Source organism: Tachyglossus aculeatus, chromosome 4 (genome assembly GCF_015852505.1).
Source record: "Tachyglossus aculeatus isolate mTacAcu1 chromosome 4, mTacAcu1.pri, whole genome shotgun sequence".
NCBI classification, from domain to species: domain Eukaryota; kingdom Metazoa; phylum Chordata; class Mammalia; order Monotremata; family Tachyglossidae; genus Tachyglossus; species Tachyglossus aculeatus.
The window spans coordinates 54107160-54122187 of NC_052069.1; the positions used below are offsets into that span (position 1 = coordinate 54107160).

Consider the following 15028-nt stretch of genomic DNA (forward strand, 5'->3'; position numbering starts at 1 on the left):
CAAAACTCACCTGTGCTGGGCAGCAGCGGCATGGGAGATAGTCAAGGGCAGAGACTTAAGTTTACTGTGAGAAAGGAGGCAATGGTTAACCACTTCCATATTTTTACCAAGAAAACTCTATGGATACACTACCAGAACAATTGCAGATGGAAAGTGGGGCATTCTGGGAGAGATATGTCCATGTTGTCTCCATGGGTCGGAGATGACTCGACAGCATAAGACTAGACATAAGTGCTACAGAGGATTGTAAGTATTTAAGTGCTTGGGTAGCACATAAGTGCTAAAATGGCATTTTTAGTTTATAAAGTGAGGAGATGTAAAATCATTCAGGTAAGACCTCCTGGAAAGGTGTGAATTTACAAGGGCTGAATCAGCATGACTTAGTGGAAAGAACAGGTACCTGATAGAGGACCAGAGTTTCCAATTCCTGCTCTGACACTCGCTTGATACTTGAGTTTGGACAAATCAATTTGTTAGGGCTTCAGTTTCCTCGCCTACAAAATGAGAATTAAATACCTCTTTGCCTGCCTACTTAGACTGGGAGTTTCATATGGGACAGGAAGCATTTAATACAGTGCTTGGCACATGGTAAATGCTTAACAGAACACTGTACCAAGCATTCAAATAGATATGCTCCTTGTTCCTTGGGCAAGTTACATAACTTCTCTGTGCCTCCTATTCATCATCTGTAAATTGGAGGTAAGATATCAGTTCCTTTCTCACTTAGACTGCAAATCCCATGTGGAACAAGGATTGTGTAAGATCGTTGTATCTGCCCCAGGGCTTCGTAGAGTGTTTGATACATAGGAGAGGAAACGTGGACTAGTGAATAGAGCACAGTCCTGGGAGTCAGAAGGATGTGGGTTCTAAGCCCAGCTCTCCCACTTGTCTACTGTGTGACCTTGGCCAAGTCACTTCACTTCTCCTTGCCTCAGTTACCTCATCTGTAAAATGGGAATTAAGATTGAGAGTCCCATGTGAGACAGGGACTGTATTCTACCCAATTTGCTTCTATCCACTCCAGTGCCTGGCATATAGTAAGCACTTAACAAATATATTAATGATAATATATATAATAATATTATTATTATGTAGGAAACATTTAACAAATGTCACTATCAATTAATTAAAGAAGAAAGCATGAGCTTGGGAAAGCAATTTCAAAGAGGAGAGGGATCCTAACAAGTATAAATTATTTCTAATTGCTGAGTAAATAGATGATGATTGCTCCTCTTCCCCAAGCACCCAAAGAACTGGCTATGCTATGTGGGAAATTGTCAGCACTAAGACTTAGAGTTGGTTTTCTTCCCACACTCTGACCTCCTAGAGAACCCTAGAGCAGAGGAATGCTGGTGAAATAGCTTGGGTTCTTTTCCCTTTTGAAAAAGAAAAATCTGAAGGAGCCAAATTGGAATTGAAAAGCTTTCATATCCCTTGCTGGCTCTTTTGCTGAGTCAACTTAAAACAAATTGCTTGCAGTTTTTAGACACCCTGGTTGATAAGGATGTGAATTGCTCCCAAGTCTTTCATAAATCTATTTCATCGGGTATGAACGTATGCACATAACATGAAGCAAAACACCCTTCAGTAAACAACTCAGCTACATGACCAAATGGCATGTTGAAGGCACATATCCTGTCATGTGTAAAATCAGGTATAAGTGAGGCAACATACCTCAAAAAACATGAAAAACCCAAAGAACCTGCAATGCACTACAGAGGAGAGGGTACAGGGGAGGCAAACACTGTGAACTTGAGTGGTGAAGATTGGGATAGCAGATGCAAAGGATGAGTAGTTATTCTCCATTAGATTGTTTGCTCCTTGAGTTCAGGGCCTGTATCTTTTCACTCTTGGTATATGTTCCCAAGTGTGCCTTGGTTATTTCATCCATAAAATGGGGATTAAATCCTTCTCCCTCCTCCTTACATTGCGAGTCCCATATGGGACAGGGACATTGTCCAACTTAACTTGTGTCTACTTCAGTGTTTAGGACAGTGCTTGGCACATAGTAAGTGCTTAACAAATGCCATTTCTATTAATATTATCAATGTTATTACTATTACTGTTATCATAAGATCCTAGTCAGGCAAGAGAGGACCTACATTAGTCAGAAAAGGAAAGCTTTTTTTTTTTTCAAAACATCCATCATGGAGTAAACAAATCAAGAAATATTAAATATCATAGCGATCTCAGATCTTGGTGTATGCCTGCAGTAGGGGCTCGAGGAGACACGTGACCCCGGCAGCCAGAGAGATACGTGACCTAGGGAGGGGAGCCACAGGCAAGTGAGCTTTACCTATGGGCTTTCTGCGGCCATCCCCGAGAAGGAGGTGGTAGGCTAGTTGGTCTCCAATGACCTCTATGCCTTCAGGGAAAAGCATGGGCTTCAGTCAATAAGTGGTTGCAGCAAGAGGAGTGCAAGAACCTGGAAAACAGGAAGTCAAATCACCCCTGAGGTGCAAGGACTTGGGAGACAGTGAGTAAGATCATCACTAATCTGTGGTAGTAGAACAGGAGAACTGGGGACCCTTAGGGCCTAGAGGAGACTGACTTGGGTCCGGCACTCCTAAGGTGAATGGGGGGAGTGGTGGGTTGGGAGTTCTTTTGCCTGGGAGCAAGGGCTAAAATCCCCTGGTAAGGCCACACACTCCTGGGTTAGTTAACAGAAAGATGCAGAAGGAAGTTATGTCGGTACAGAGAGATTAGCTAACAGAGAGCATAAAGCGTGCCCTCGTCTTCTACACACTGGAGCCCTCCACCAACAGTAGTCATATGCCTTTCCTCCATCTTCTTCCCTCATCCAGCCCTTTTTTGGCCTTCTCCCAGGAGGCTCCTACTGTAAAATCTGGAAGCGGGACTTTGACTCGGCCCAGAGTTAGGACTCAATATCCCAACCTATAAAGGCAAAGGTGAACATGAGAAGTAGGGTGGCCCATTGGATACAGCACAGGCCAGAGAGTCAGAAGGACCTGGGTTCTCTGATCCTAGCCCCACCACTTATCTGCTGTGTGACCTTGGGCAAGTCACTTAGCTTCTCTGTGCCTCAGTTACCTCATCTGTAAAATGGGGATTAAGACTGTGAGCCGCATAAATTACAGATATATATACAAGGGTTGTGAGGCTTCTGCGGGTGGGTAGTAATGAGTAAAGGAGATGCAAAAGCTAGTGGAAGAAAAGGAAAAGAGGGTTTAGTCAGGGAAGAACTCTTGGAGGAGATGTGCAGTCAATAAGGCTTTGAAGTAGGGGAAAGTAATTGTCTTTCAGATATGAAGAAGGAGACTGTTCCAGGCCAGAGGTAGAATGTGGATGAGAGTTCAGCAGCGAGGTAGACAAGATAGAGGTACAGTGAGAAGGTTGGCATTAAGGGATCAAAGTGTACAGGCTGAGTTGTAGTAGGAGAATAGTGAGGTGAGGTAGGAGGGGGCAAGGTGATGGATTGCTTTAAAGCTGGAGTTTCCAATTGATGAGGAGGTGGGTGGGCAACTACTGGAGGTTCTTGAGGAGTGGGGAAACATGGCCTGAACATTTTTTTATAAAAATGATCCGGGAAACAGAGTATGAACTGGATTGGGGAGAAACAGGAGGCAGGGAGATCAGCAAGGAGGCTGATACAGTAATCAAGGCAGGATAGGATAAGTGCTTGGATTAATGTGGTAGCAGTTTGGATGGAGAAGAAAGGGAGGATTTGGGTGATGATGTGAAGGTTGAACTGACAGGATTTAGTGATAGATTGAATATGTGGTTTGAATGAGAGAGATGAGTCAAGGATGACACCAAGGTTATGGGCTTGCAAGGCAGAAAGGATGGTGGTGCTGTCTACAGTAATGGGAAAGTCAGGGGGCGGACAAGATTTGTGTTCTGTTTTAGACAAGCTAAGTTTGAGGTGATGGCAGGATATGCAAGTAGTGATGTCTTGAAAGCAGGAGAAAATGCAAGACTGCAGAAATGAAAAGAAATCAGGGCTGGAAATGTAGACTTAGGAATCATCCACATAGAGATGGTACTTGAAGCCATGGGAGCAACCGAGTTCCCCAAGGGAGTGGATGTAGATGAAGAATAGAAGGAGACCCAGAAATGACCCTCAAGGGACACCCACAGTCAGGGGGTGGGAGGCAGAGGAAGAGCCCGTGAAAGAGAATGAGAATGAGCGGCCAGAGAGATAGGAGGAGAACCAGGAGAGGAAAGTACCAGTGAAGCCAACATGGGATAATATTTCCAGGGTGGATGCTCATCTGTGTCAAAGGCAACTGAGAGATTGAGGAGTGTTAGGATGGAGTTTTCATTCATTTATTCATTCATTCAATAGTATTTATTGAGCGCTTAGTGGGTGCAGAACACTGTACTAAGCACTTAGGAAGTACAAATCAGCAACATATAGAGACAGTCCCTACTCAACAATGAGCTCACAGTCTAGAATATTTGGAGTAGATTTGAATTTGGCAATAAGGAGATCATTTGTAACTTTTGAGAGGGCAGTTTCTATGGAGCGAAGGGGACAGAGACATGATTGGAGGGGATCAAGGAGAGACTTGGAGGAGAAGAAATTGAGACAGTGAGTGTAGACAATTCACTCAAGGGGTTTGGGAAGGAATGATGAGAGGGAGTTGGGGCAATAACTGGAGGGAGCCTTGGGGTCAAGGGAGGTTTTTTTTTAGGATAGGGGAGACATGAGGGCAAGTGTTTTGATAATGTGTGAAGGAATGTGTTGGATGTGCAGGTGGAAGTGGTGGATTTTGACTATAACCATAACAAAGACATTTTTTAAAGGCATTTGTTAAGCATTTACTATGTGTCAGGCCCTGTACTAAGCACTGGGGTAGGTACAAGCTAATCAGGTTGGACACAATCCCTGTCCCACATAGGACTCACAGTCTTAATCCCCATTTTACAGATGTGGTAATCGAGGCATAGAGAAGTGAAATGATTGACCAAGGTCACAAAGCAGACAGGTGGCTGAGCAGAATTAGAATGCAGGTCCTTCTGACTCCTAGGCCTGTGTTCTATCCATTAGGCCATGTTGCTTCTCAATGGTGCCTGATGACATATGGTTCACAAAAGAAGATAATTCATAACAAATAGACAAGTTAGTAGATAAAACATTAAACTTCGAATTTATGCATGTAATTTGGCAATCAGTGCTATTTAGCACTTCCTGTATGGTGAGCACTGTACTAAACGCTAGGGAGAGTACAATACAATAGAGCTGGTAGACATGATCCCTGTCCACGAGGAGCTTAGTGTCTACAGTGGGAGATTGACATTACAATTATTTACAGGTAGGGAAAGCAGCAGAGTGTAAGGTAAGTGCTTAGTACAGTGCTCTGCACACAGTAAGTGCTCAATAAATACGATTGAATGAATGAATGATATGCACATAAGTGCTGCAGAGCTGGGGGTGGGGAGAATATCAAAGTCTTCAGGGGTACAGATCCAAGTGCATAGGTGATACAGAAGGATGGGCAAATAAGGTAAGCGAGGGGCTTAGTTACAGAAGCCCTCTTGGAGGAGACATGCATTTACTTGAGCTTCGAAGATGGGAAAGGTGATGGTCTGTTGGCTACAGAGGGGGCTGGAGTCCCAGGCCAAAGGCAGGATGTGGGCAAGGGGTTGGTGGCTAAGCAGGGAAGATCAGAGCACAGTGAGTCGGTTGGCACTAGAGGAGCAATGTTTGCAGGCTGGGTTGTAGTAAGAGATCAGTGAGGTAAGATAGGAGGGGGAGAGCTGGTGGTAAGGAGTTTAATTCATATTCATACTCTTCTGAGGTCTGACAGCATTAGCAGCATGATTGAAGAAATAGTGCAGAAAAATTTTAAATGATGAAAATCCATTAAAAGCTAAACAAAAACAATTTGAAGAGATCTTTCAACTATGCTCTTTTGCTTCTGCAAGACATGAACAGCAGCTGTTTTCCTAGTGCACATTAAAAGGGTACTAACATCTTGCTAGCCGTAGGATATTCAGGTAAAAGTGACTCTTTTCATGAAGTAATTAATCCACAGAGAAGAACACTCAAAAACAAAATCTCATGGAGTTTTGTATCATTTTCTTTGGACCAGCATTCACTCTCTTAGCTCCACTGGAGTCTCTCAGTTTAAAGCATAAAGTTGAAATGGTCCTGGCAAAATCACTCTCGGGAAGGATGGCAGTGATTTGCTATTCATGAAATGCTGACAGTGGATGGGGGTCAAAGAAACAAATCGCAAAGGTCTTTTGCATCCCTAGGATAACTGGCTTTTAGCCAATGCTCTTGGACTCAAACACAAATATAACTTAGGAAGAAATTAAGGGTTCCTCTCTAGAAATATGTGCAGTCATGAGGCTATGCAGCAAGGAATTTGAGAATCCTTCACGCTTTCAGATAGCCACTGTTTCCATAACTGATGCTAGATGACAAAGTGAGCTCAGTTGCCATGGTAATAAATGTAACCTAATTGAGAGAGAGGAGAACCATCTCTCTATTTAAGCCAAATAAACCACAGCATTTCAGTTGTGTGTCAAGGTCTGACTTTCAATAGATCCCAGAAAGACAGTGCTCTTTTAAAATCCAAACCAGAAGACCAGAAGTAGCTCATTCATGAATGATGTAGTTTTAGGTGGTTCCAGAAGGCTTTAGGCCTTCCCATCTACCAGGCTTCAAGAAAAATAGTTTTCTGCCCCAGCCTTCCCTTCCTGCCTGGAGAGGAAGAGGTGCAGGGGGCTGCTATAGAGCAGTTATGCTTTTTGACATTGGTCATAGCCCCACAGCTTCACCATGCTGGTTTCTCAGCCAAGTACATGCATGCATGTTTGAACAGATAACTACAGCAACGATACATTATTAAGAGGGTTAAAGTGCCCTGCCTCTTTCAGGTCTAATTGGTGTACCGCCTTCACTTATCTGCTGCGCTTCCCCTAAGTGTGCTGCCTTCATTTATCACAACTGAATTTCCTCCGTTTCAGGAGGGCCATTTGTCTTCCTAAAATCACATCTCTGCAAAGAGGCTTTCCCTGATTAAATTCTCATTTCCCCTACCCATCCTGCCTCATGTCACCTTTGCACTTGGAGCTGTAATAATAATAATAATGGTATTTGTTAAGGGCTTTCTATGTGCCAAGCACTGTTCTAAGCACTGAAGTGGATACAGGCAAATCGGGTTGGACACAGTGCCTCTGTCCCCCATGGGGCTCACAGTCTCAATCCCCATTTTACAGATGAGGGAACTGAGGCCCAGAGAAGTGAAGTGACTTGCCCAAGGTCACCCAGCGGACAAGTGGTGAAGCCGGGATTAGAACCCATGACCTCCTGATTTACAGGCCCGTGTTCTATCCATTACACAATGCTGCCATGCTGCTTCTCTTAAGCTGTACCCCATAAGACTTTGATATTCACTCCCATAGCACTTCCTCACATGTCTTCATGCTCTGCTCTGCCCTCAAGCTGTAATTTATTTCATTTCAATGTCAGTTTCACCCTGTAGATTATAAGCTCTCTGTTGGCAGGGATGGTGTCTAAAGACAACTCTATTATACTATACCTTAGCAAGACCTTAGTGCAATGCTCTTCACAGAGTAAGCACTCAATAAATACCATTGATTGATTGAATTTTATCCCAGCCTTCCAAAGCATTGGTACTCCAATTTAATTTAGAATTGTTTTCAAAGTTAACAAACATATCCTCAGTGCAGGTAAAGATATTGAATAAAATTGGTCCTCTGAAACACTCCTTGATTCATCTTCCCTGGACTGACATTAATCATGACTCACTAGCTTTGCTATACAGACTTCAAGCCAGCTATCCACCCACCTAACCATATTTTGTGCAAGATGAGACTTTCCCATTTCATCAAAGAGAATGTCATGTGGAATGGAATAAAAACATTACTGGAGCTGTGATAGATGGCATCCATTTCTTCTTCCTGGCCTCCGAGGTCACCGTTTCACAAACGGAAATTAAATTAGACTGGCATGATATTTTCCTTACAAAGCTATATAGACTATTTCTTAGTGTTAGGTTCTTGTGATGGCACGGTGGTAATTCAAAATTTTATCTCTATAATTTTTGATATTAAGTTGCTCATGCTGTAATTGATAATCAACCAATGGGATATAATGAGCACTTACTGTGTGCAGAGCACCATACACGGATTTCAGAGAGTACACTACAACAGGGCTAGTAGACATGATTCCTGCTCTCAAGGAGCTTACAGTCTAGTGGGGGACACGGACATTAATATAAATTACAGACAAGAGAATCAGTGGAGTATACATATATGTATAGAAATGCCGGGGGTTAGGTTTAGAATGAGTATCGAAGAGCTTAAGGAGTTCAGATCCAATTGTATTGGTGATGCAGAGGAGAGGGTGAATAGGGTGTGGAAATAGAGGGTTAGTAAGGGAAGGCATCTTGAAAATGATGTGACTTTTAGGAGGGCTTTGAAGTTGAAGAGAGTGGAGGACTGTGGTTATGAAGAGGGAGAGGTGATTGAGAGGATTAATGCAGTGCTTGAGACATGGTAAAAAGAAAGGAGGGATGCCATGTTTTAATAAGGATTCTAGCCAGCACATCATTCAGACAGTATTTAAGGAGTATTTTATATCTACCCCGGTGCGTGAACTTAATAAGGCCCCAGTACACATCTTCTCTCCTCACCCCTCATGTCCTGACAGAAGCAGCGTGGCCTAGTGGATAGGCCTAGGAGTCATAAGGACCTGGATTCTAATCCTGGACCCACCATTTATCTGTTATGTGACCTTGGGCAAGTCATTTAACTTCTCTGTGCCTCAGTTACCTCATCTACAAAATGGGGATTAAGACAGTGAGCTCCATGTGGGACAGCGACAGAGTCCAAACTGATTAGCTTGTATCAACTCTGCAACTCACTCTAAGAAAGCTCAGTGCCTGGCACACAGTACGCACTTAAAAAATACTATTAAAAAAAAGTGGGCCAAGTTTCCATTGACCAACAGGACTGATAAACTGCCCCAGATGGTAGGAGTGTATGTGGGAGAAGATAATCCTCTGGTTGACAGGAGGCCTCTATTCAGCTTCCTCTAGAAGGAGAAAGTTACTTCCAAGGGGCAGGTAAGAAGGGAGAATACTATTGTACCTCTGTAGGGGGCAATTGAAATTCCTCAAGGCTATAACTCTCCATGGCAGCATGGCCTAATGGATAGAGCATGGGCCTGGGAGTTAGAAGGTCCTGGGGTCTAATCTCACTCTGCCATGTGCCTGCTGTGTGACCTTGGGCAAGTCATTTCACTTCTCTGGGCCTAAGTTCCCTCATCTAGAAAATGGGGATTGAGACTGTGAGCCCTATGTGGGACAGGGACTATGTCCAACCCAATTATCTTGTATCTACCCCAATGCCTGGCACATAGTGAGCATTTAACAAATATCATGGCTATTTCCAGTGCTTAGTACAGTGCCTGGCACATAGCAAGTGCTTAACAAATCCCATTATTATTATTAAATCAATGATATTTATAATGGCATTTATCATATATCAAGCACTGTTCTAAGCTCTGGGGCACTGTCTTATTCATTCAATCATATTTATTGAGCGCTTACCGTGTGTACAGCACCGAACTAAGTGCTTATGCTGCTGATCCACAGAGACACCATGGACACATCTCTGCCAGAATGCCCACCTCCATCTGCAATTGTTCCGGTAGTATATCCATAGAGTTTTCTTGGTAAAAATACAGAAGTGGTTTACCACTGCCTCCATCCATGCAGTAAACCTGAGTCTCCTCCCTCAACTCTCTCCCATGCCCAGCACAGGGGAGTTTTGACTTGTAGCAGATTGCCTTCCACTAGCTAGCCACTGCCCAATTTAGGAATGGAATGGGTATACCTCTGCTTGACTCTTCCTCCTGTAGTCAAGACTGGTAGAGTACTGAAAACTCTTCAGGTGCGACCCTGAGAGGACAAGTGCTGGATTAGATACAAGTTAATCAGGTTGGATGCACTTCCTTCCCATATGAGGCTCAAAGTCTAATTAGGAAGGAGAGCAGATATTGAATCCCCATTTTATAGATGAGGAAACTGAGGCACAGGCAAGCTATGTGAATTGCCCAAGCTTATGCAGCAAGCAAGTGGAAGACCTGGGATTAGCACCTAGGTGCTCTGACTCTTAAATTATTGCTCTTTTCACTAGGTCATGCTGCTTCTCTCTTCATTGGGCTTACTGTGTGGAGTACCCTAGAGTAGGTTGACATAATCCCTGCCCTCAAGGAGTTTACAATGGGAGGGAATAGAGATTGTTCTTCTGGAAGGGATCCTCAGTGTGGTGAAGTGGGATAGAGACAGGGGTAAACCCAAAAGACACCAAAACCATGCCAAATGAGGGCACCACCAAAATGATTGTGGCAGTGCAGCATAGAAAAAGGCTAAGCACTGCTAGAAAATCACTTCAGTCACTTTCTTGACAGGAAAACAGTCCTGGTATCAAAACATTGCATTCTCCTTGTACTAGTATCATTGATGGAATATTTTATTTTTATTATGTGCATCATGAAGCGCTCCAAGAATTTAAAATTTCAAACATCTATTTAAAATTTACCTGATATTTTTACTCTGTATCCTGAACTCTGCAACACAATCTAAGAAAGCTCAGACCGTTCACATTACCAGGATGTCTCCTATTTCAGATTACCAACTTTTGTTCCTGCCTCATTACTTTCAGCTAAACTCTCATCATGTACCATATCATCAACCCATGTATTCCCCAAGTATTTGATGTATGCTCAGTGGATTCAATTGACCTTAAGACAATCCCCAAACCAAGTTGTAAACTGAATAACTAAAAAAGAGGCACCCCCCCCCGCTATTAGATTAGGAAGTAGAAAATAATTTCTTGGTAGCCATGGAAACCTTTCCAAGGTAAAGGGGTGAGATCTGCATAGGCAGAGATGGACATAGAAGGAAAACAATCTACTCACTGTGGTGAAAAAATATCTGAGATTCCTCTTGGCCAGCAAGCCCAGGCTGAGTCATAACATTCCTACTGTACCAGCTGAGGCTCTCCAATCAATCAATCAATCATATTTATTGAGCACTTACTGTGTGCAGAGCACTGTACTAAACGCTTGTGAAGTACAAGTTGGCAACATATAGAGACAGTCCCTACCCAACAGTGGGCTCACAGTCTAAAAGGGGGAGACAGAGAACAAAACCAAACATACTAACAAAATAAAATAAATAGAATAGATATGTACAAGTAAAATAAATAAATAAATAAATAAATAAATAGAGTAATAAATATGTACAAACATATATATATATATATATATATATATACAGGTGCTGTGAGGAAGGGAAGGAGGTAAGATAGGGGTGATGGAGGGGGGACGAGGGGGAGAGGAAGGAAGGGGTTCAGTCTGGGAAGGCCTCCTGGAGGAGGTGAGCTCTCAGTAGGGGCTTGAAGGGAAGAGAGCTAGCTTGGCGGATGGGCAGAGGGAGGGCATTCCAGGCCCGGGGGATGACGTGGGCCGGGGGTTGACGGCGGGACAGGCGAGAACGAGGCACGGTGAGGAGATCAGCGGCAGAGGAGCGGAGGGTGCGGTGTGGGCTGTAGAAGGAGAGAAGGGAGGTGAGGTAGGAGGGGGCGAGGTGATGGACAGCCTTGAAGACGAGGGTGAGGAGTTTCTGCCTGATGCACAGATTGATTGGTAGTCACTGGAGATTTTTGAGGAGGGGAGCAACATGCCCAGAGCGTTTCTGGACAAAGACAATCCGGGCAGCAGCATGAAGTATGGATTGAAGTGGGGATGGATTGATTACATCTCCAATGTAATCAACATGGATTTCACTGAATCCAAATAAGAGTCCTTCCAGTAAATGTGACTGGAGTTCCCTGCTGCCTAACAATAATAATAATAATGCATTTGTAAAGCATTTACTACATGTCAGGCACTGTACTAAGTGCTGGGGTGGATACAAGCAAATCAGGTTGAACACAGTCCCTTTCTCATGTAGGACTCACAGTCTTAATTTGCATTGTACAGATGAGGTAACTGAGACCCAGAGAAGTGAAATGACTTGCCCAAGGTCACAGAGCAGACAGGTGGTGGAGCCAGAATTAGAATCCATGATCTTCTCACTCCCAGGCCTGTGCTATATCCACCATGCCATGCCAAGCTAAGCTCACAAGGACTCTGAAGCTTTCACCTCCAACTATCCCACTTAGGCCTGATTCTACTGAACTCCACAATCAACCAATCATGGAGAGTTTACTGTGCGCAGAGCACTGTATTAAACTCTTAGGAAAGTACAATGTAATAGAGATCCTTACTCCGGAGTCATTCCAATTTAACCTCTGGAACTCTCGATTCCTGGAGAGAATCTTCCTGTTCCTGGACGGTAGGCTAGGGAAAGGAGTTCACTCTGTCCCCCTAAATTTGTTCAGGGTCAGATTGTTGAAATTGAAGTCTACATTCTTAAATTGTGATTTATTTCAGTCTTCTCTGAGACTGTGAGCAGCACAGTCTGCTCACTGGTAGTTAACTGGTAGTTATTGGTAGTAGTTAACTGACTACTAACCCTAACCTTTTCGCAAAATGATATATGAGAAAGCAATCTTCACGTCCACTAATTTTCTCAAGTTCATTTTTGAAAGTAATAGTATCATAATAGCTTGACTATGTTCAGCACTTTTATTTTTCCAAAGTTTCTTCACACCAATGATTGATTGCATTTTATTCTCACTATATCTCTTGGTATAATAACTCTCCTCATTTCCCAAAAGGAGATGGTGAGAGCCATGGAGGTAAAGTGACTTTTCCAAAGCTACACACGAACGAGTGGCAGAGCCTGCACTGAGTTCGTGGTCTCCTGTCCCTCAAACATGTTATCGTTTCACCAGAACATAGCACTTAAAATATGTAAGAACAGACTATAAAATAATTTGTCCTCCACCTGCATTTTTGACAAAGTGCACCTATCAGCTTTGCTAATTATCTCTGTTGCCTACTAGACTACCTTTTCTAATAACCCCAACTGAGACAAAACTGATTTTAAAAATGCACAAGTAGTGTAATGTTTCTAAATGAAAGGAGATTTTTACAAAGGGGAAACTGAAATCATATACAGAAGGTTCGTAGAGAATAGATACCCTTTCTTGTGAGCAATAAGCTATGATCAAGTGAGAAATAGAGTCACTGTGGCCAGCGATTGAACTTCTGATGCCCAAAACATGCTAGTTTGAAAATGATGTGCTTGGGTACTACTATCCCTGTCCGCATTTCTGAGACTGTCTGAATCATCTGCATTGTGAAGCACTAACAGTTATTTCTGGGTTTAGACTAGAGGTCTCCATTTTACCAAGCCGTGAAATGCAGTAAAATGTCTGATCTCATGATAATGTCCTGTAAATTGGACTTTGACTACATGTGCTATAGTCCCACAAATTCTAATTCATTACAACCATACACAGACCCATAGAATTGATGCTGCCTTCATGGTGGACGACATGAATTCTCTTGTTTCTCAAGGAAATTGTTTTTAATTTACACTACAAGTATCTTTAAAGATGCTTGGTTTTCATTTCTTCTGCATGGAAGACAGTGCTGGTTCTTTACTCACACTTCTACCGTTCTCAAATTGATTGCTGATCCTGTTTCTATGGCAACTACACCAGTTGCCTGCCTATAAATAGCTGTTTCATAATAGCAGCCTTATGGAAGTTCACTTTTCAAACACCCTCCTGTGATAAGAGAGAATGCTGGAAAATAACACATGAATCCAGGCTTAGAAATACAGATATATTATGAGTGTTGGCAAAAAAGCAGAGGAAAAATTGAGAAGGAAAAGAGGAAGATTTATTTAGACACTTGATCTGAACATAATGAAGAAACAAGAATATGCTCCCTCAAAGACGTGAAATATTAAAGTCAGTCAATCAGTGCTATTTATTGCTATTAAATGCTATTTAGTAGTGCTCTGCACACAGTAAGTGCTCAGTAAACACAATTGAATGAATGAATTTATTGAGCACTGTAGTAAATTGAAATCATCAGCTATAATCTCCCTAAAATCTCCCCTTCTTCACTCCAGTCCCTCCCTCCTCCTGCCCCTTCTTCAACTCTCCCATCCTTTCCAGCAGTATCTCGAGATCTCCTGCCTTTTCTCAAAATCTACCTCTTCCACCTCCAACCCCAATATTTCACACCTTATCAAACAACTTGTCCCTGCCTTTTTCCCTCCCTGACCATCTTCTTCAACTGTTCAGTCTTCAGTGGCATTTCCCTCTCTTCTTTCAGACATGCTCATGTCAACCCTGTCCTAAAAAAAAAAACCCTCTTGATCCCATGACTCCCTGAATTTATCTCCTCTACTATTCCTCTCCAAACACCTTGAGCGAGTTGTTTATACATGCTGCCTCCACTTCCTCTCTTCCAATTCTCCCCTTGAACCATTCCAATCTGGCTTCTACCCTCTTCACATCACAGAAACCTCCCTCTTAGAGGTCATCAATCATCTCCTTCTCATCAAATCCAGTGGGCTCTATTCTACTTGTCGGTCTCCCCATCACAACATTGCTAAAATCCACCCTTTCCTCTCCATCCAAATTGCTACCACGTTAACACAATTACTCATCCTATTCTACATGAATTACTCCATCAGCCTCTTTGCTGATCTCCCTCCTTCCTGCCTCTCCCCACTCCAGTCCACACTTCACTCTGCTGCCTGGATTATTTTTCTACAGAAACTTTCAGGATATGTTACCCCACTCCTCAAAAATCTTCAGTGGTCACCTATTCACTTCCTTATCAAACAAAAACTCTTCACCATTGGCTTTAAAGCACTCCAGCGCCCCACCCCTCCTACCTCACCTCACTTTTCTCCTACAACCCAGCCTACACACTTTGTTCCTCTGCTGCTAATTTTCTCACTGTGCCTAGATCTTGCCTGTCTCACGGTCTGACCCTTAGCTCTTCACCAAGGCCGGCTTCCTGGGGAGAGGAGACAAATGCCGGGGTCTTTGGATAGTGGAGGGGCTGTGGGGGTGGGGAACCGGCCATATACCAGTTCATTCAATCATTGTCATA

General features: G+C 43.1%; 1 non-coding gene across 1 annotated transcript; it reads right to left on the minus strand.

The window, feature by feature from the left end:
• Positions 1-9771: 9771 nt before the first annotated feature.
• LOC119927449 lies at positions 9772-9909 on the minus strand. Its single transcript, XR_005450451.1, has one exon. It is a non-coding gene; the product is annotated as a small nucleolar RNA SNORA7 (small nucleolar RNA).
• Between the last annotated feature and the right edge of the window lie 5119 nt (positions 9910-15028).